General features: G+C 38.3%; 1 long non-coding RNA gene across 1 annotated transcript in view; it reads right to left on the reverse strand.

The window, feature by feature from the left end:
• LOC137234280 (uncharacterized) overlaps positions 1-24261 on the reverse strand; it is a 105745-nt gene that overhangs the window by 58466 nt on the left and 23018 nt on the right. The window lies entirely within an intron of this gene.

Consider the following 24261-nt stretch of genomic DNA (forward strand, 5'->3'; position numbering starts at 1 on the left):
CATAAGTAGTTAAGAAATTAGTATTAACAAAATAATTTAAAAAAAAATATTTAAGTTAAACGGTTTTATTGAAAACAATACTTACATGAAGTAATAATAATACTAAAAGCTAGAAAATAATTGGATAGGTCCTAGGCAGGCCCGACGAGAGGGGAAGGGGAATGGGGGGATTCCCCCCGGGCACGGGGTTTCTGAGGGGGCCCGCGATTTAGATGTACTAAGAATTTTTTTTTTAATTCAGGAGAGTTTTTACTTGTTCCATGTGCAATTTTTAAGCCGAATTTCAAAAGGAACGAATATCTGCATTTCGTTTTAATTTCACTAGAAACTAAAGGTTATTTTCCAAGCGAAATAAAAAACTCGAAAACAACTGATATTTTTTAAGCGGAAAATAAAAATTACCGTTATTTGTAATCAATCGATTAATTTAAATTAAAGTGACTGTGTAAATGCACCCTATTCTGATATCCAGGGCCGTAGAGAGAATATCCGGGCCCGGGACTAAACAATTTACGGGCCCCCTATAAAAAATCCACTAACACATTTGATTAACTTGAATTAATGACGTCTCATTCATGAATCATTATTGATGGATTACATCAAAAAAATTTGATTTTTAGACTAAGAGCTGAAAATAAAATTAACACAAAATATTTACTATTTATACTGATCTATTGTAACGTAGAAATAAAATTCTCTTTTAACAGCCACATATTGTTTCAAATAATCTTTTCTAGTTAATTGGTAACTATTTAATACATTTCTGATAAATTTAATGATGATTATAAATTTTAATTATTCAATATAGAAGATTCGGATATCAAAGAGTGGCTTTTCTTGCTTTTTTTGCTGCAAAATTATTATAATAATATCAAAATTAAACTGTCTTGCCAAAACGGATTCAACACAAAGCGTGATAAGTTCTAAAACTCGCTCTTGAGATGAACACGATCTATGAAAGTTTTTGATCCTTGAAAGGACGGTGAAGAAACGTTCTGCACTAGCTACAGTGACAGGTATAGTGCAAAAGATAAGTAAATCAACACAAATCTTAGGAAAAATTGTATACAGAGTTTGAACATAGATGGCATTTGGCAATTCCAATGGTGACAGACCTTTATGGTAAATGTGTTTCAAGTGAATTATATCGCATTTTAAGCTTAGAGAAATGTCCGACTTGTATTTTTCGACAAATTTTGCTGCGCTCGCCAGAACCGTTGTTTCATCCATCTCTTCAAATTGCCACAAAAAGGAAAACGTCTCGCTCAAATTTCTCATAGTTGCAAATAGTTCAGTAATACCAGTGATTACCGAATCAACGATCACCAGGAATTTTTTTTTTTTTTTTGAATCAGACTCTGAATCATCCGTAATCATCTCATTTAAATTATCTTCAGAACGTCTTTTGGGTTTTCTCTTTCGAATGTCCGGAAACTTTGGCGAGATGTTCAATTGAATAACAACTGTTTTGCATTCGTTTAAAATTGTTTGCCATTGGTTCCTGATCAACTTTAAATCAGCTAATAAGGCATCTAGATGTCGGACCTCAACATCTATGGTGGCGTCTCTAGCTTGGAGGACCACGTTTCTTTCATTAATGGTAGTCAGTATTTTGAACCAAATTGAGGACAGCAAGATACATTCGAACTTGCTGATGTACTTCAGAATGCCGGTAACTTCTCCGTATGCTTGTGCAGGCAAATTTGGCTTTTGGCTGAAAGACTATGAAGATAGCCCGGTACATTATTTTTGAGGATGTCACATCGTTGTGGGGTGCTGCTGAAAATAGTAAAACATTTTTGTACAACTCCTAAGAAAGTAATTGCAGCCGTACAACATTCTGCAGCATCAACAACACATAAATTGAGACTATGGGTTGCACAAGGCGAGTAATCAGCATTCGAGTTTTTGTCGAGTATGTGACGTAGTGCTCCGTTGTAAGCTCCTTTCATATTGGCGCTGTTATCATACCCTTGTGTACGACATTCTTTTAATGGGATTTCATGTTTACCTAGAGTATGGCAAATTAGATCAGCGACAGTTTTTTGGTTACAATTCACGAAAGCCAAAAACCGTTCTTGAATTGTAAAATTTGTTGCTTTCTAATTGAAATGGAGTTAGCACAAAATGAACGTAGTCCACGTGACTAGCATCAACGATAATAGCAAAATACTTGGCTTTCTTGCCTTGATCTAATATAGTTTCCCTCACGTGCTTTGTACAAATTTCTGTAAACTCGTTCTGAATGTCTGGGGGAAGATAGTGAACTTTAAACGTTTGTGCTGCTGTTGTGAAATCCTAACTTTCTCCAAATGATCTCTAAGTATCGGATCATAATGGCTTATGAGATCTTAGATACTCAAAAAATGTCCATTGTTTCGTTCACCAAGATATATACCTTCGCCTTTGAAAGCTAGGCCTCTTTCACCCAAAAATAAAATAGTGTCCAAAATTCTATATAAAATTTCTTTCCACTTTTGAGTTTCAGTGATTAGCTGTTCATTGATAAGTGTATAAATTGTAGCTTCCTTTTGAATTAGATTTTGTAAAGATCGCCATTGAATATAAAATTTAATGTGATCTTGAGTATATTCGTGTGCTGGCAGTTTATCGTATAGCTTCTTCCACATCTGCAATTTCGAATATTCTCCAGGACAACAAAGTTTAGGTCGATTTAAAGTATTGGTGCTTAACAGACGACATGGTAGACAATAAAAAGCTTTGCTACTGGCACTCCACACTAACCAGTCACGCTCCACTTTCTCTCCATTTGGCAAGATTCTGATTGACAACGCGGTAGGAAATGCCTCGTCATGACAATCACATGGAAAAATAACAGGACATTTTATATGACCTCGACGAATTATTTCGTTGACTTCCCCAGATCGCAAAAACTTATTATTCACGGTACCAATATCGAAGTCGTTTAAATATTCTGGACTTTGTTACAGAGTTGGTGGTATTGTTGGAAGCCTTTTGAAGATGATCAGTGTCGCCACGAAAACTTTACGATTTCGGATTCATGTAAACATATATGTTTGTTTGATGTTTTATTGTCTCCTCAGGCCAGACAAAAAATCATTATCAATATTCCTTGCTTTGGAACTCGGCTTAAAATTTGCACATGGAATAACTAAAGACTCTACTAAATTTAAAAAAAATGTCTTAGTACCTCTAAATCTCGGACCCCCTGAGAAATATATTTTTGTTTCATGTTTTTATTGTCGCCTCAGGCCCAGGCAAAAAATCGTTATCAATATTTGTTGCTTTAGAACTCGGCTTAAAATTTGCACATGGAACAACTAAAGACTCTACTAAATTAAAAAAAAGTCTTAGTACCTCTAAATCGCGGGCCCCCTGAGAAACACATTTTTGTTTGATGTTTTTATTTTCTCCTCAGGCTCAGGCAAAAATGATTATCAATATTCGTTGCTTTTGAAATTCGGCTTAAAATTTGCACATGGAACAACTAAAGACTCTCCTGAATTAAAAAAAAATGTCTTAGTACCTCTAAATCGCGGGCCCCCTGAGAAACACATTTTTGTTTGATGTGTTTATTGTCTCCTCAGGCCCAGGCAAAAAATCATTATCTATATTCGTTGCTATTGAAACTCGGCTTAAAATTTGCACATGGAACAACTAAAGACGCTCCTGAATTAAAAAAAATGCCTTAGTACCTCCAAATCGCGGGCCCCCTGAGAAACAAATTTTTGTTTGATGTTTTTATTGTCTCCTCAGGCCCAGGCAAACATGATTATCAATATTCGTTGCTTTTGAAATTCGGCTTAAAATTTGCACATGGAACAACTAAAGACTCTCCTGAATTAAAAAAAATGTCTTAGTACCTCTAAATCGCGGGCCCCCTGAGAAACACATTTTTGTTTGTTGTTTGTCTTGTCTCTTCAGGCCAAGACAAAAAATCATTATCAATATTGGTTGCTTTTGAAATTCGGCTTAAAATTTTCACATGGAACAACTAAAGACACTCCTGAATTAAAAAACATGTCTTAGTACCTCTAAATCGCGCGCCCCCTGAGAAACACATTTTTGTTTGATGTGTTTATTGTCTCCTCAGGCCCAGGCAAAAAATCATTATCAATATTCGTTGCTATTGAAACTCGGCTTAAAATTTGCACATGGAACAACTAAAGACGCTCCTGAATTAAAAAAAATGCCTTAGTACCTCTAAATCGCGGGCCCCCTGAGAAACACATTTTCGTTTGATATTTTTATTGTCTCCTCAGGCCCAGGCAAAATCATTATCAATATTCTTTGCTTTTGAAATTCGGCTTAAAATTTGCACATGGAACAACTAAAGACTCCCCTGAATGAAAAAAAATGTCTTAGTACCTCTAATTCGCGGGGCCCCTGAGAAACCCCGGCCCCGTGGAATCCCCCCCCCCCCCCTCTCGTCGGGCCTGCTGATATCACGCGCAATCGACGTGCTCGTAATGACGAGGCATTTTCTACCTCGTTGTTAAACAGTATCTTGCCAAATGGAGAGAAAGTGGAGCGTGACTGGTTGGTGTGGAGTGACAGTAGCAATGCTTTTTATTGTCTACCATGTCGTTTGGTGTTTTATTGTCTCCTCAGGCCCAGACAAAAAATCATTATCAATATTCCTTGCTTTGGAACTCGGCTTAAAATTTGCACATGGAACAACTAAAGACTCTACTAAATTAAAAATAATGTCTTAGTACCTCTAAATCGCGGACCCCTGAGAAACCCTTTTTTTTTCATGTTTTTATTATCTCCTCAGGCCCAGGAAAAAAATCATTATCAATATTTGTTGCTTTAGAACTCGGCTTAAAATTTGCACATGGAACAACTAAAGGCTCTAATAATTTAAAAAAAATGTCTTAGTACCTCTAAATCGCGGGCCCCCTGAAAAACACATTTTTGTTTGATGTTTTTATTGTCTCCTCAGGCCGAGGCAAAAAATCATTATCAATATTGGTTGCTTTTGAAATTCGGCTTAAAATTTGCACATGGAACAACTAAAGACTCTCCTGAATTAAAAAAAAAATGTCTTAGTACCTCTAAATCGCGGGCTCCCTGAGAAACACATTTTTGTTTGATGTTTTTATTGTCTCCTCAGGCCCAGGCAAAAATGATTATCAATATTGGTTGCTTTTGAAATTCGGCTTAAAATTTGCACATGGAACAACTAAAGACTCTCCTGAATTAAAAAAAAAATGCCTTAGTACCTCTAAACCGCGGGCCCCCTGAGAAACACATTTTTGTTTGATGTTTTTATTGTCTCCTCAGGCCCAGGCAAAAATGATTACCAATACTCGTTGCTTTTGAAATTCGGCTTAAAATTTGCACATGGAACAACTAAAGACTCTCCTGAATTAAAAAAAAATGTCTTAGTACCTCTAAATCGCGGGCCCCCTGAGAAACACATTTTTGTTTGATGTTTTTATTGTCTCCTCAGGCCCAGGCAAAAAATATGAGGATACTATCCCCTGCGCGGAAGTATGCAGACACAATAATAAGTCTTCCTCTTTTTGTTCACTCGGTGCAGTTGAGAGGTCATGACGCGGGAGTGCTCTGGACCGTAGCTCTTTCGAGATGGGATGGGTTCTTGCCATCTCTCAACCGACATAACATAAACTTTAATTTTAGGACTCCTAAACTGAAACTAAAATCGAGAGCTTCACTCCTTAACTAAACTGGATAACTAAAACGGGATCGTTCAAAATAACAAATACTAAATTCAAAATCTCATGTAGCTGTCGGTATGTATAGGTGCTTATTGGGGCGAGGTCAGAGGTGGTGATCGACACTCGCGTTCTTTACCCTTCCCTACCACGATCTTTCTGCGAATATGATTGAAAGATCCCAAAGCAGATAACCTACCTTTTAGGCTACCAACACATTTGCCTCCAGGAACATACCACAAATTTTCTTATTAATTTTTAGGTATATAAGTATGTATATGAGTTCAACTTTTATTTATAAACATTTTGATTGCTAACAACAAGTTTTTAGAAACTAATAACAATTCATGGGTTTCCTAAATTTTATCAAAGATCATGACGCACTATATGCTAATTATCTCCTACTAAATACAATTCAATAAACTCTGATTACCATGAATCTTTAATTCAATTTCTTATCCCCATAAACTATAGATTACCGATATATGAAGATACGAGGTTTTAATTTTAATGCCAGGGCATCCTAAATCAGTAACAACTAACCTACTCTTAAACTTTTCTTTATTATGTATAGAATATGGTTTGTTTTTGTTTTTCGAATTATTTTCGATTATTTGGGATTTACTCAAACCGATCCACATGTATACTTATGTATATATGTATGTAAGTTGATACTAGAGTGGGGCGTTCTTAAAATAATTAGCTTTAAAAAATAAAAGAAAATGAACATTATATTTACATTAATATGATTATGCTGACTAGGCTCGAAACTAGTTCAAATTACTCAAGTGGCAATAAAATAATTTAAATATAATTTTATGATAATTATAATTTAAGTTGTCAACTTTTCAGTTTGGTTATTGGTTTTGTTTATTGTTATTCTTTTTCTTTTCTAATTTTCATTATGCAAAGTACTTTATCCTTCCTTGAGTAAGCTTCTTTGAATAAACGAAATTTTTGAAGCTATTAGGTTTTAAGAAAAGTTAGTTGGTTTTTACTTAAAATAAAGCAAAAAATCCATTTGCCCAACTCCGATTTACATACATAGTTATGTATACCTTTTCATCTACACCTATATTTTACAACAGTACATACATATTTATGTTTAAAATATGTACATAGGTAGCTACAAGCGTTTGTACATTTAATATGTATACTAATTTGACTTTTGCGAAAATCAAAGCGTAAAAGAATTTATGAAAATTAATGTATAGCAACAACAATATTACTTACATATATTCGTTTGTATTTTTGTATGTAGGTTTGCTGATGCACTCCAGCGATGAAAGGCCTGCCAACGTTCTTGATGCTGCTAGCTGTGGAAATTAGTTGTTGGTAAGTAAGATCGCTTACAGTGGGACCTGAGCGTTTCTCAACCCGTCAAATTTTATGATTCTTTAAACACTTAGATTTTCAAAGTTTTCTTTTCAACTAAAACGTAATATTTGTATGTCGCAAATTCAAAACAGATTTTCTTTTAAGAATAATTTAATTTATTACGTAAAATTTAAATTAGGTCAAAGATATATATATATATATATATATATATATATATATATATATATATTTATACATTATATATTACTTTTGTTCTTTTTTTCTCAACCACGAGCACTAGCTTAATTGTTTTTCGTTGGTATTTCCTTAGTATTCAAAATTTGTTCTTTTTTTCATGTTTTAGGTATATCTGTATATAATTTTTTCTTTACACAAAATATGGCTTTATGTATGATTTCTTTTTAATAACCCTCTTTTTTTCGGGTTTCTCAACCATATAATTATAGGGTTTCTTCACTAAGTAGGAATTTTTGGATAAATCCTATTTATCCTAACCTCAGATATGTCTTGTTTAACATATCTTTCTAAACTTTCTAACTATGAGCAACAAATCATTTCCCAGATGGTCGGGCTTGGTACCGGAACGTACCGAATCTGCATCTACTTGATAACACTCTCCAAGGCCTTCTGTGAGTGTCCTTATCGCTAGAACAACAACAACACGGGACATCCTCAAAAAAAAAAAAAATGTACCGAGCTCTCTTCCCAGTATTACGGACACTAGGTGGTCGGCTAGAATTGAGGTAATCATGACCATTCGCAAACCATGTTCCAAAATTAACACAAGCAATAAACGCATTAATTTAGCTAAATTTGACTGCACAAACATACAGAGATATTACATCAGCAAATTCGAATTTATCTTGCTGTCCTCAATTTGGTCCAAAATACTGACTACCATTAATGAAAAAAACGTGTCCTCCAAGCTAAAGACCTCACCATAGCTGTTGCGGTCCGACATCTAGATGCCTTGTTTAGACCGGAAGCCTAAATTCATATCAACTCGCGCCACCCTAATAGCACCCCTTTATCGACCACTAGTTCGCCCACATGCATGCATATGTGTACATAGGTAGGGTTATGTTGTCCGTACACATATACATGCATGCCGGTACAACTGTGTGGGTAAGCTTCCCCTTAAAACCGGAGACTTTTTCCACGGTTCAACGGTTGTCCTCGACAAGGCAACCGTCTACTTTTCCAGCGATCGTTGAGAGAACCAGAGCTAACACTGTCCGAGGAGCCCCGCCACATTTTATTACAAAAGGTAAATTATTGTATTAAATTTAATTTTCACTTCAAATAAAATAATTATTATAACGAGAAATATCTCTCGCTCTTTTTCTTTTCTTGCTAAATTTAACCCAAACGCAATTGTGGTGCCCCCACTCCGTTGCCGAGTTTGCGACACACCACAATTGTACATGGTCCTTTCTCCCCGTAACAAGGAACCAACACCTATAAAAGATACAGTCCACACTGCGCAAAATTTCAACAATAATTATCCTGGTGGTACACAGCATTTAGTATATATATCTTCGTGGTATTACACTCTTGGTGGTATTGTTGCAGTTTCGTGGTGATACGCACACTATTCAAGAAGTTTTTCAAAAAATCATCTTTGTAATACAATACTGGTGGTAGCTTGCATCATCCGCATATACAACAAACACTCCTTCACGCAGCAGCCACGTAAGTTATATATTTCTTGCCACTTTTTTTTGGTTGTTTGGTCATTTTTGAGGTTAATTTAAATTTAAAAAAGTGCCGCGAGTGCTCCGAACCTCTAAACAGTGAAAAGTGAAAATTGTCAGTGACCAGTATGTGCGATATAGTGCCTCAATATTTGTTTTGTGCAGTTGCTTTCCCCCTACCGTGTGTGTCGATCCGGAGTATCCCACGACCACGGCAATTTAAGACACAAGGGTACCATAACCCCACTTTTTAAAAGCTCCAAATATTTTCTTGAAAGCAACTACACGGGCTCTGCACTTATATCCACTCACGAACACAATAATTTAGTTTCACAAATTTTGGCACTGGTAATTTTCACTATTCCGAGACGGTTTATTATATCGCGCACTCTGCACTTTGTTCCTTATCTGAACCACAACCCCTTACAAACAAATTAACACACACACCCATACATACATATAAATTTACGTGCGGGTGGCGAGTAAGCCACATTGTTGTGTTTTTACTCTTTTCGTGGGAAAACCAGACGAATCGGCCAAGTCTGACCCTTATAATTTAAGAGCCATAAATATAAATATATACATATATACATAATTTGCGTGCGGGTGGCGAGTAGGTTACACCATTACTTATTCTTCCCTTTGAAAAAAAAAAAAAACATATATATATATCAGACGAGTCGGCCAAGTCTGTAATACATAAATATATAAAAGCGACCTTTAAAACATTTTTTCCATTTTGTTCAAAGAATTAGTTTGGTTTTAGTTGGGCAGGAAAGATTTTTTGAGAAAATGAAAAATTATATCCGATCAGCTGAGGTAATCACAGAGTTTGAGAAACAGTACAGCCTTATTCCAGAGGAAAACCATAATAAGAACAATCTTGCGATACAGCAAGAAGAGTTGCGCTCCTTATTGAAGCAGGTTAAGTCTGTGTTTGACTCACTGCTGGGATCAGACGATGTCGACGCAAATGGTGTGTTGGCCATCCGGAAAAAACATATGTCTACCTACTCAATATATATGCGATGCTTATCCACAGTATCTGCTGAGGCAGAGAAATTTAAAAAGGTAGAAAATAGTGCTATCTCTGAGCAAGCACCCCCAGCCGCACCTCGCGGGCATAAGATCCGCCTCTCTCTTTTCGACACGGAGATTTTCAAAGGTGACTATTTATCATGGCCAACCTTTCGTGACCTGTTTACGGCCATATACATAAATAATTCCGACCTACATGGGGTGGAAAAACTGTTCCATCTGAACAACAAGACACAGGGCGAGGCCAAAGATATTGTAAAAAAATGCCCACTAACAAATGATGGGTTCGATATGGCCTGGAAAAACCTGTGCGAAAGGTATGAAAACAAGCGTATATTAGTCAGCACGCAATTGCAAATTCTTTTTAATTTAAAGAAGGTAGATAGTGAGTGTGAGAGCGCGTTAAAGAAATTACATAGCGACATAAACAATTGTCTATCGTCCCTCAAATGTCACAAAATCGACACATCCAATTGGGATGCAATACTAACTTATTTGTGTTCGACAAAGTTACCGGAAAGTACCCTGGCTCTATGGGAACAAAACATAGACCATAAAATGTACATATCTAAATGGGAAGATATGGACAAATTTCTATCAAATAGGTTTCAGACACTGGAAACAGTGTCTAGCTTCACTGGCACTAACGCCCAAAAGGGCCAAAAGCCATCAAATACTCGGCATCCAACCAAAACCCCCATAAAAAGACTTGATGCCTTCCAAACGAAGGTATCAAAACCTACTTCAAAATCAACATCTAGGGTTTTTTGTAAAATGTGCAAAGCTGAACACAGGTTACGGAATTGTCCCCGATTCTGTGATCTGACCCCAGTGGAGAGACTCAACTTCATCAAGTCCACGGGGGGATGCCTGAACTGCTTATCCCCAGGACACACAGTGACGAGGTGCACCAGTTCGTACAACTGTGCTAAATGCCACTCTCGTCATAACACGCTCCTGCATGCGGATACAATTCAGCAAACTACGAGGCGCAATCCTTTTAAAGACACGGATAATATCCCGTCAACTTCAGCACAAGCACAAAGAAGACAGGAATCAGGGCAACCAAATTCTTCTGCGAACCAGAATGTAAAATCCTGTCATGCTAATTCCAGCACAGGCGTGCTATTAGGAACTGCTCGCGTACACATTCATCATAATGGCACCGACTTCTCCGCGCGGGCACTAATTGATTCAGGGTCTGAATGCTCTTTCATGACAGAAAGACTAAAACGCAGAATCAATTTGCCGGCAAGGAAAATGCATGCCCAAGTTTCAGGCATCGCCAACGCAGTCTCTGCTCAAGTTAAAGAGGCATCCACCATCGAGCTACGTTCACCAGTGGACCCATGCTTTAGCTTGACTACTTCTGTTCTAATTTTAGCCAAACTAACTGGGAATCTGCCATCCTTCCATATCGAAACAATGACTATGCAGGCATTCCCACACTTAGTTTTGGCAGACAAGAGGTTCTACGTCAATGAAGATGTAGACCTCATAATTGGTGGAGACATATATCCCCAAATTATACTAAGCGGTCTAAAAAAGAATGTACTAAATACACTTCTAGCCCAAGAGACAGTGTTCGGTTGGATACTAACCGGTCGTATTGAAGCACCGAATCCAACAAAGAACATAGTGTCGTTTTACAACGAAGTCGAGCTGGACAACCAACTAAAAGCTTTCTGGGAGTTAGAAAGTTTGCCAAAAGGCAAAAGCATTAATGCAGATGACGCATATTGCGAAAAACTGTATAAAGAAACAACAAGAAGAAACGAAGATGGGAGGTACATAGTATCCCTCCCATTCAAGCAAGGCTACTCAGAAGAGTTGAGTTTAGGAGGATCCCTTAAGCGCGCATTCTCACAATATTATCGAAACGAGTCCCGGTTAATAAAAAATCCGGACTTAGGGAAAGAATATATTAGGGTACTCTCAGAATACGAGACTCTTGGACATATGAAAAAAATTAGCAGTGTCGTCGCGGCAGATGAAACAAATAATTACTTTCTGCCACACCACGCCGTTGTAATGGCAGAAAGTATAACGACGAAAGACCGAGTCGTTTTCAATGCCTCAAGCCCGACGGCTAATGGCACCAGTCTAAACGACATTCTCCTACCTGGTCCAATACTACAAGCAGATCTCCCAATTCTTATTCTACGTTGGAGACTCTATCGATATGTCTTCAATAGCGATATAGAAAAAATGTATAGGCAAATTTGGATGGATGCCAACCATACCAAATTTCAGAGGATTGTTTTCCGAAAATACATTAGTGAACCAATCGGCCTCTACGAGTTAAAGACTGTAACGTTCGGAGTTAACTGCGCTCCATACCTGGCCATCAGAACGCTTCTACAGCTAGCTGACGATGTCGAAAATTGCCATCCAACAGCATCGAGCATCCTGCGAGAATGCATGTATGTAGACGACGTATTAGCAGGAGGACACACCATTGCATCGACCATTTAGGCAAGGGATGAAATACGACAGGTACTACAGTCAGCTGGTTTTCCACTTCGGAAATGGACATCGAACTCGGAGGCAGTTCTAAAAGACATCCCGAAAACTGATCGACTAAGCGAAGACTTTCTGGCGTTCGAAGACACCAGTACCGTGAAGGCATTGGGCATAAGATGGAATGCGCACTCCGATCTCTTTTATTTAAAGCAGGACCATTGAAGGATCCGGAAAATTTAACTAAGCGAGAAATATTGTCAGCCATCGCCAAGCTTTTCGACCCATTGGGGTGGCTCGCCCCAATGGTCATAGTGGCAAAAATATTAATGCAGAATATTTGGTTAGAAGGCACCGGATGGGACGAGCCGGTCTCACCAAATACATCAGAACGATGGAAAACCTTCACCCAACACTATGGTGAAATAGATAACATACGGATACCGCGGTGGGTAAATTTTTCCCCGGAAGGCGAAATAGAAATCCACGGCTTCTGTGACGCGTCCGAGAAAGCATATGCTGCAGCGGTATATATGCGCGTAAAAAGAGACGATCCGGTTTTATACACTTACTCTTAGCAAAAAACAGAGTAGCTCCAGTGAAAACCATCTCGCTCCCACGTTTAGAACTCTGCGGCGCCGTGCTGCTCGCCGAAATGATGGAATCAATATTCCGAAACATTCATTTGGGACCAGCAAAATTTCACCTCTGGACGGATTCAACCATCGTACTCGCATGGATACGCAAGCCGCCCTGTACTTGGTCAACCTTCGTCGCACAACGAATCACCAAGATCCTCGACATGGTCGGTAACAAGGACTGGCTTCACGTGGACTCGGAATCTAACCCAGCAGATTTAGGAAGCAGAGGACTACTAGCATCAGATTTGGTCAACAATTCGTTGTGGTGGCAGGGTCCTTCTTGGCTATAAGAAGACAATTCTCACTGGCCAGCACAAGATGCCGATTACAACAGGTCCGTTGAGGAAAAGAGGGCACAATCATATGCCACGACAAGGGTAGATCATACAGATATTCTTGAACGATTTTCAGATTTGCCACGAGCTTTAAAAGTCTTATCTTATGTTAGGAGATTCTATAAAAGAACGCATCCTAAAACCAAAGCAGTGTTCCAAGAAAAGTCGTGCATAATCTCAGCCGATGAGATTAAGGCAACGACTCAAGCATTAATACGAGTCTGCCAGAAACAATTTTACGGTACCGAATATTTAAAATTAAAGAATAGGGAACCTATTGATCGGAAGAGTGAAATCCTGTCACTCAACCCATACATCGACAAAGATGACATTATCAGAACAGGAGGGCGTCTAGGGGCTTCAAAAAACATGTCATACAACGAGCGGCATCCGATCATTTTGCCTTATAATTGCATGCTGTCTCGCCTTGCAGTCATGATGATTCACCATGATACCCTTCATGGCGAGAACCACCTCATGCTCCGCCTTATTCGCACCCAGTATTGTATTCCGAACGTCAAAACAATGATCAGGGCCATCATCCACAATTGCAAAACTTGCATTATTCACAGGAAGCAGGCGCAGTCCCAACTTATGGGTACCCTTCCCTGCGAATGTACTACTTTTACTTGCGCGTTCACCAATACCGGGGTAGATTTCGTGGGGCCTTTCGACATCAAAAGCTACCGCGGTAGGGGATGTCGGCTGTCCAAAGGCTACGTATGCCTCTTTTTTTGTTTCTCCACCAAGGCCATCCACCTAGAAGCCACTAGTGACCTGAGCACCCCATGTTTCCTCGCAGCCTTTTCGCGTTTTATCGTGAGAAGAGGATGTCCAAAAAACATCTACTCCGACAATGGTACGAACTCTGTCGGAGCTTCCAGATCTCTACGATCGGAATTCAATGCCTTCCTGGCAGAAAGCCGAAACAAAACAGTCTGCAAGTATAGCCATCAAGCATTAACTTGGCATTTTATGCCTGTGGGAAGCGGGAGTGAAGAGCTTCAAAAGCCACTTCAAAAAGGTCGCTTCTCTCCATAAATATACCATGGAGGAGTTCCAAACCCTTTTGTGCCGGATCGAGGCATGCCTAAATTCACGGCCTCTCAGCCCCGCGTCCAATGACCCAACGGACCTGGAGCCACTAACCCCAGGACATTTCCTAACTGGCAGCCATCTTCTGGCGCCGCCAGAACCGGAGGCGAGATAAAGTCCTGCCTCCATGATAAATAGATGGCAGAAGCTCAAGGCCCTCCATCAAACCTTCTGCCGGCGATGGAAAGCCGAATATTTATCCGAACTTCAAAAGCGTGTGAAGTGGAAATACCCCACACAAAATATACAAGTGGGAGATCTTGTTGTCCTCAAAGAGGACAACTTATATCACCACCGAATGGAGGTTAGGTAGAGTCGTCAACGTACACCCCGGTGAAGATAACCGAGTACGTGTGGTTGACCTCATAACCGAGAAGGGTCAAGTCAGACGACCTTTGGTCAAACTGATCCTTCTTCCTACGGAGATAGATTGTGAGAGGACCACGAGCTCCTCTTAACAATCCTTCCGTTCCTCCACATCCCCCTTTCATAAAAATCATCCCCAGCTCTCGTTCACCCGGAACGAGGCCAACCAACCACCCATTCAGATCCGCCTCTGTCACCGAGACCAAAGGCATTATCCGGCCCATTCAATTTTTAAATTTTCAAAAAAAATCTAACTCAAAATTCAATCGTTATTCCATAACGAGGATACCAGAAAAGCCCTCACGCAGATCCCCCCTCTGCCACAAAACACTTTTTTTAATTCTTAAAAAATCAAACCCAAAATTCACTCGCTCGCTTCGAGCGAGGACACCAGAACCGTAATACAGCGCTGTGAACATCCTTAAAAAAGTTTGGCAATTGCACTGTAGGGAACACTTAAATATAATGATATATAGTCCATGCGTAAGTCAAAAAAAAAAAAAAATAAACAAATATTCCTCTCAATATAAAATCTAAACTAAATTTACATATTTTTTACATGGGATTATGAATCGGTTTCTCAGATCAGATATTATTGATAATTCGCTGATAATCAAAATGAATCCAGACTCTAAAATCATCCGCAATTTAATTTGTGTTACTTCTTCAAATTTTCCTGGTTTCCACTCCACGAGTTGTTGCTTACATGTCGCATGGTACGGCACTTTGACAATAGTGAATTTAGTTTTCGGTAAATTGTCTCCAAGAATGGACTCAACCTCGCAAAGTTGACACTTCGGCACCTTTCCTTCATCTGGCGAAGCAGCATGGGACTGGGTGCGCACAGTTACGACAACTGGCTTCGCATTCTCCAGAACTACTCCCGTTTACGTTCACATTTTTATAAGGTAATGATCTTCGCCCAGATTACAAGCGTTTTGGCATACTACGCAAACGGCTTCCTAAAGTGCCAATCATGGCGCTAACCGCTACGGCTACACTCCGCGGACGCACTGATATCCTACGTCAATTGCATTGGGCACATCCTAAATGGGTTTTACCCATGTTTAATCGTAGCAATTTAAATAAATTTCAGTGTTACCGACACGGGGTGTTAGTACATTAGAGGATATACAAGCCTTCCTAAGAGGACGCCCATCTAATTGGAGTGTTATAATTTATAGTTTATCGCGTAAGGAATGTGAAGAGCTGGCAAATAAATTACATGCAGCTGGCATAAAATCGCTAGCGTATCATGCGGTTCGCCCTTCTGCTGGTTTACAGATACTCTACGTGAGACGCGTCAAAGGATTGGTTGAGTGATAAAGTGCGTGTGCTTTGCGCAACAATAGCTTTCGGAATGGGTATTTATAACCCAGACGTACGTTTTGTGTTGCACTACTCGTTACCAACAGCCATTGAGGGCTATTACCAAGAAGCAGGACTTGCAGGTCGTGATGGCGAAATAGCTCACTGTTTACGTTACTATAATTACCACGGATATGACGCGTATGAAGAAATTATTGGACTTGGATAACACGGTTGCAATGGATGTAAAGAAGCTACATGTAGAGAACTAGAGAGATACTGTTAAAATGTAACAGATTGTCGACGTGTTCAACAGCTAGATTTTTAGTGAGCATTTTACGAGTGAACAATGTCTGGAACGAAGAGATACAGCATGCGATAATTGTCTTAAAAAGCAAAGTTACCAGGAAATTAGTATGCTGGAACAGTGCCGAAAAGATGCGCGTGCTGTTAAGAGCATATGTAGGGGGCGAGCGCGTTTCACTCTTCTACACATAGTTGAGGTGCGGTTGGCAATGCAAGGAATGTAATTTGTTTTTATTTTACAAATTTTAAGTGAAATTCCAATTAAATAAGAGAAACGTCTGAAAAATATTTAGATAAAGCAATGAGCTCCTCCCCAAGTGTTATCACCGATTGGAAGGGTCTGTCGCAATTGGTATCCGGCACTCACAACGAGACACCAGAGAGCACAGCGCGCGAAGAGTTGTTGAATGTATCCAAGGAGATGCAAGACGGTGTGCTACAATTTCGCAAAAAAAAAAATCTGCTTCAAATGTGAAATTAGAAGATTTGTTGAAGGAGAGGAAACAGCTGAAATTACTGCCATTCACGCAGAACTTGCAAGAGCTGTTGGATTTAGAATCGCAACAATGTTGGAAGATACTCTGTTGCTATCTAACAAATTAATATCGTGGTTAAGCAAGCTCGTTGGCCACACACATTTCATCAGAAAATAATACGAGCAAACTACTCGATGACATATGGGGCTATTACACACTCGAACGCATAATTGTATTAAACATCGTTAAAAATATGCTACTTTGTCTACAAAGTTCCAAATCATCCATACCACACTCAATACAAAGAACTTTTAAATAAAATAACATTACCTAAACTACGCAATTCATATCTCAATCAATTGGAGCAACTACTCAACGAGTATCCACCGATTAGGTGGCTAATGGTGATTTTTTCGATTATCATGCGCGTTTAATTGTTTTGTCCAACTTACAACGTCGACCCCAGCGGCGCGGCCCCTCCGTCTTGCGAAACCCCACTTTTATACGTCCACCCCAATTCGCCTCGTTCTAGGCGGCGACGTCTACGCCGAAATCATGACGTCGGGCACATTGCCACCATCCTTCGGATCGCTGCTCGCGCAAAGCACGATCTTCGGGTGGGTACTCTCGGGGACCCACCCGATCTGATATATCTCAATGGCTATTTAGAGTCAGTTAGCTGATGATAAGCTTATACATGTAAATTGTACTTTTCTCGAAATAAATGAAGTTTATATGAATGGCAAGAAATATATGATACGGTTTCCATAAATTTTTTTTTCTATCGTCCTAGCTCTAGGTCACGGCGAAGGCAAGGAGGATGCCGTCGCGCCATCCGGCGCGCACCGTTTAATTTAGAATCTAGTTTTAAGACAAATCGTGGTCGGGCCGCTCGGGCGGAATCTGAGCTGTTGCGTATCGCAATGGGGGCGGCATGTTTAGGCCGGAAGCACCTATAGCCCCACGCCCTTTTGAAATACTCATTAACACCTTTCGTTTGATACCCATATTGTACAAACGCATTCTAAAGTCACCCCGGGTCCACCTGTATGGCGATATCTCGAAAAGTCGTCCACCTATAGAACTAAGGCCCACTCCCTTTTAAAATGCTCATTAACCCCTTTCATTTGATACCCATATTGTACAAACGCACTATAGAGTCACCCCTGGTCCACCTTTATGGCGGTATCTCGAAAAGGCGTTAACCTATAGAACTAAGCCCCACGCCCTTTTAAAATACCCATTAACAACTTTCGTTTGATACCCATATTGTACAAACACATTCTAGAGTCACCCCTGGTCCACCTTTATGGCGATATCTCGAAAAGGCATTAACTTATGGAACTAAGCCCCACGCCTTTTTAAAATACTCATTAACACCTTTCGTTTCATACCCATATCGTACACACACATTCTAGAGTCACCCCTGGTCCGCCTTTATGGCGATATCTCGAAAAAGCGTTAACCTATATAACTAAGCCCCACGCCCTGTTAAAATACTCATTAACACCTTTCGTTTGATACCCATATTGTACAAACACATTCTAGAGTCACCCCTGGTCCACCTTTATGGCGATATCTCGAAAAGGCATCCACCTATAGAACTAAGGCCCACTCCCTTTAAAATACTCATTAACACCTTTCGTTTGATAGCCATATTGTACAAACGCACTATAGGGTCACCCCTGGTCCACCTTTATGGCGGTATCTCGAAAAGGCGTTAACCTATAGAACTAAGCCCCACGCCCTTTTAAAATACCCATTAACAACTTTCGTTTGATACCCATATTGTACAAACACATTCTAGAGTCACCCCTGGTCCACCTTTATGGCGATATCTTGAAAAGGCGTCCACCTATAGAACTAGGCCCACTCCCTTTTAAAACCCTCATTAACATCTTTAATTTGATACCCATATCGTACAAACACATTCTAGAGTCACCCCTGGTCCACCTTTATGGCGATATCTCGAAAAGGCATTAACCTATAGAACAAAGCCCCACGCCCTTTTAAAATACTCATTAACACCTTTCGTTTGATACCCATATTGTACAAACACATTCTAGAGTCACCCCTGGTCCACCTTTATGGCGATATCTTGAAAAGGCGTCCACCTATAGAACTAAGGCCCACTCCCTTTAAAATACTCATTAACACCTTTCGTTTGATAGCCATATTGTACAAACGCATTCTAGAGTCACCCCTGGTCCACCTTTATGCCGATATCTCGAAAAGGCGACCACCTATACAACTACCACCACTCCCTTTTAAACCCCTCATTAATACCTTTAATTTGGTACCCATATCGTACAAACACATTCTAGAGTCACCCCTGGTCCACCTTTATGGCGATATCTCGAAAAGGCTTCCACCTATAGAACTAAGGCCCACTCCCTTTAAAATACTAATTAACACCTTTCGTTTGATAGCCATATTGTACAAACGCATTCTAGAGTCACCCCTGGTCCACCTTTATGCCGATATCTCGAAAAGGCGACCACCTATACAAGTACCACCACTCCCTTTTAAAACCCTCATTAATACCTTTAATTTGATACCCATATCGTACAAACACATTCTAGAGTCACCTCTGGTCTACCTTTATGGCGATATCTCGAAAAGGCGTCCACCTATAGAACTAAGCATCACGTCTTCTTAAAATACTCATTAACACATTTTGTTTGATACCCATATTGTACAAACGCATTCTAGAATCACCCCTGGTCCACCTTTATGCCGATATCTCGAAAAGGCGACCACCTATACAACTGCCACCACTCCCTTTTAAACCCCTCATTAATACCTTTAATTTGATACCCATATTGCACAAGCACATTCTAGAGTCACCCCTGGTTTACATTTATGGCGGTATCTCGAAAAAGCGTCCACCTATAGAACTAAGGCCCCCTCCCTTTTAAAATACTTATTAACACCTTTCATTTGATACCCTCAACCCTGATCCACCTTTATGGCGATATCTCGAAACGGCGTCCACCTATGGAACTAAGGATCACTCCCTTTTAAAATACTCATTAACACCTTTCATTTGATACCCATATCGTACAAACAAATTCTAGAGTCAACTCTGATCCACCTTTATGGCGATATCCCTAAATGGCGTCCACCTATAGAACTATGGTCCACTCCCTCATAAAATACTCTTTAATACCTTTCATTTGATACACATGTCAAACAAACACATTCCTGGATTACCCTCGGTTCATTTTCCTACATGGTTATTTTCCCTTATGTTGTCACCATAGCTCTCAACTGAGTATGTTATGTTCGGTTACACCTGAACTTAACCTTCCTTACTTGTTTCGGCTGTTTTTAAGAGCTACAATTCCCTATGTGCGAACAGTAGCAATCCCGACCACCAGTCGCTACCACGCCTCCTGAACCTCACACCATATTCCAGCACAGAAGCTATAGGACTGCGACTTCGAACTTATTCCTTCCTCGACGTCACTTTCCTAGAAGCTCTAGATGTAGCTCCGAAGACTTTCTAACGGAGGTTTTTCTCGCGCTATGCTGCCGAGCTACACCAGAAACACCTTGAAACGTTAGGGGGTGACTATTCGGCCAAGGATTCCGCCCTCGAAATCATTAGCAGTCTAAGTGGATGCCATTGCGTAACTCATGGGTGAAAATCGTATAATCCTCGGCGCATCTATATAATTAAAACTTTACAAGGATCCTGAATAAAATTTTTAAAATGTAGACCAAACGTTTAGAGACGGTTGTTCACAACTTTGATTTCAATAGTCTTCGTTAAATCAAAACGATATTTTAGAATGAAAGTCGACCGATTTTAAGTTGAAAGATGTTAGCTGCTGGTTTCCGGCCTTACGATATGAGAGCTCATTATGGATGACCGCGTAGCTTCAGTTTTCAGACTAGTTGGGCTGTCCACTACGTTAGGGTAGTAGCTGTAGTAATTGAAACCACGTATTATTTTTTAACAAAACTTTAAATTATATTTTTTAAAAACGCTTAAAAATATGCGTCAAATTCTTTCTTTATTTTTCACAACAATTAAAATTTTTGAAAATTGAAAAATCAATATTGAAACTTAAAATATTGATATTACATTTAAATATTACAAAGTTCAAAGTAACTAAAATACAAAGTTAAATAAAAATAATAAGAACCCTACATTACTCCCCCTTCAAGAAAATTTATCATTAAACAAATTGAGCGTAATTTTCTTTTTATGTAAACTCTTGGTGTTGTTTGTGTCTGTCGTTTCAATTATTGCAGGTTTTAATCTATCAATAGGAATAGTTTTAATATTATTATCTATTTCAAGTTTAAAACATTTTTGGTCTTTTTCCACAATTTTGTAAGGTCCTTCATATGGTTGTTGTAATGAATGTTTATTAATGACTCTAACAAATGCAAATTTACAATTTTGAAGATCTTTTGGAACGTAAATTCCAGTATCAGAATCTTTATGATGACTTAAATTTGATCTAACATTTCGAAAATGTTCACGTAAATTACTTAAAATTTCAGTTGATGAGAAATTTTTAGCTGATGACACAACCAGTTCCCCTGGCAAACGTAAATTCTGACCGAAAATCATTTCCGCTGGTGTAGCCGAAATATCTTCTTTGTAAATAGATGGCAAACCAAGTAATATAACCGGTAACTCGTCATACCAATTATTTGTGTCATCTCTAGCTATTATAGTAGTCTTTAGTTGTCTATGAAACCTTTCAACCATACCATTTCCTTGAGGGTGATATGCGGATGTTGTAATTTGGTTAACTCTGAAAACAATTTCGATGTAAATTGGCTACCTTGATCAGTTGTTATTTTTAAGGGAACTCCAAACCGAGAAATATATTCTCTAAAAAATTTATTTGCAATTGTAGTTGCTGAAATATCTTTTAATGCATATGCCTCAGGCCAACGGGTAAATCTTTCAATAATCGTTAAAATATAACTATGTCCTTTTGAAATAGGTAATGGTCCAACTATATCTAAATGGATGTGTTCACATCTATTCTTAGGAATTTGAATTTTGACAACAGGATTTTGTATGACGATAAATCTTAGATTTTTGACAATGAAGACACTCTTTTGACCAAATATTAATATCCTTATTCATATTAGGCCAATAATATTTTTTAACTATGAGCCGTCGTGTAGCTCTTGTACCCGGATGTGCTATTTCATGTAAAATATCAAATACTGTCTTTCGCAAATTACTCGGTACAAATGGCCTAGGAGTTTCTCCTGAAATTTCACACCAAATATTAAAATTTAAAATGGGAATCCTAATTAGTTTTAAATTTAGATATTGAGAATCAGATACAAGTTGATTTAAGTCATCATCTTTTTGTTGCTCAGTTTGTAAAATTTTAAAATTCAGTTCTCAAAAGCTCTAGATGGCGTATCTGGTACAACATTGGATTCTCCTTTAATGTATTGTATGTCATCAGTAAATTGTGCTATAAATTCCAAGTGTGTCGTTTGTCTAGGACTTTGTTCTGTTTTTGAATTTAAAGCAGTAGTCAAAGGTTTATGGTCCGTATAAACTGTAAATTGTCGTCCTTCCAAAATATATCTAAAATGTTTTATATTTAAGTAAATTGCCAATAACTCCCTATCAAAAGCACTATATTTAATTTCAGTTGGAGAAAGTTTTTTAGAAAAGAATGCAGTGGGTTCAATTTTACTATTGTAATTTTGTTGTATAATGCCCCCAATCGCTGTGTTAGATGCATCTACTGTTAAAGATAATTTAGTATCTTTGTTAAAATGATTTAACAATATCGTAGATGCAAACTTATCTTTAATGCATTCAAAAGCTTCATTCGAATTCTCGTCCCATACCAAAGTTTTGTCACGTTTCTTACTTACTTTGTTAATTAGCTCATAAATTTTGTTTGTAAATTCTAATAGTTTTGGAATGTATCTATGATAATAATTTACCATACCAAAAAATTTCTGTGCCTGCTTAACTGATTTTGGACGTTCGAAATTGCGAATAGCTGATACCTTTTCATCGGAAGCTCGAATATCTGTTCCAGAAATGTTATGTCCTAAAAAATCTATATTTGTTACACCAAAAGTACATTTACTTGGTTTAATGTTTAAACCTTACTCTGTAAGGCGTTGAAAAAGGATACGTAAATCTTTTAAATGTTGTTCTTCGTCTTTACTTGCAATAAGTAAGTCGTCAATGTAAGCATATACAAAATCTAAGTCACCTACTACCTCATTTATAAATCTTTGAAAGGTTTGTGCAGAATTTCTAAGTCCGAAAGGCATTCTCATGAATTCAAACATACCGAAAGGAGTTGTAATAACAGTTTTATAAATATCTTCTTCAGCCATAGGAATTTGGTGATATGCCCTAACTAAATCTAATTTTGAAAATATATTTTTATTATGAAGGTTCATATTAAAATCCTGAATGTGAGGTAAGGGATAACGATCAGGAACCGTTAATATATTCAATCTTCTAAAATCACCACATGGACGCCAATCATTCATCTCTTTTTTAGGTACAAGGTGAAGTGGTGATGCTACTGAAGAATTTGAAGGCCGACAAATGCCTGTTTTAACTAAGAAATCAAACTCCGTTTTCGCGACTTTGTATTTTACCGGATCTAAGCGCCTGGGCTTAGAAAATGGAACACTACCTTCTGTTACAAGGCGATGTACTGTTGTATGTTTAACAGGTTTAGTATAATCTGGCTCTGAAATAAGTGACGGAAACTCTTTTAATAATTTTGTAAATTTATTGTCAACCACAAATAATTTAGGTAATGGAATATCACAAAAGTAGGATACTGTATTAACTGAGAGATTGGATCTACTAAACGTTTATGTTTAATGTCTATAAGAAGACCATATTTACAAAGAAAATCAGCGCCAATTATTGGCTTGGCTATATCCGCAATCAAAAATATAAAGGGAAATTCACGCCGTAAACCTAAATTTACGTTTAAAAGCCTTTTCCCGTAAGTGGCAATTGTTGAGCCAATAGCTGCAGTGAAAATTATGTCTGAACGTTTCGTATGAGGAAATTTAGACGCGGGTAATACCGAAATTTCTGCTCCACTATCAATTAAAAAATTTTGTTTGTTTTCTCTATCAAAAATAAATAAGCGACGCGTCGAAAATTCTAAATTTCCATTGTTCGTCGCTGCAACAACGGAAGAATTTAGTTTGTTGAATCTTTGTTTTTGTTATAAGAACAAGGTTGTTCACAACTTCTAGCATTATTTCCAAATTTTAGTGAAATATCCACAACCAATTTGGATTATTACGCGAGTTAGAACGATGCCTAAAAGAATTTCTAAAATTATTCCTAGAATTAGAACGTGAACTAGATTTATTCCTATACACTTCTGTTTTAATTTCTGCTAACTTCAAAGAAAGTTTCTGAAAACTTTCACACATTAAATGAGTGGTTTTAACTAGATTTCCAATAACTGAATTTTGAGCTTTTTTTATCTGATATTGTATTTACTGAGAAAACTTCTTTTTTATTCATAACTTCAAAAATGTTATCCGCTAATTTTACT

Source organism: Eurosta solidaginis, chromosome X (assembly GCF_040869045.1).
Source record: "Eurosta solidaginis isolate ZX-2024a chromosome X, ASM4086904v1, whole genome shotgun sequence".
Taxonomy (NCBI): domain Eukaryota; kingdom Metazoa; phylum Arthropoda; class Insecta; order Diptera; family Tephritidae; genus Eurosta; species Eurosta solidaginis.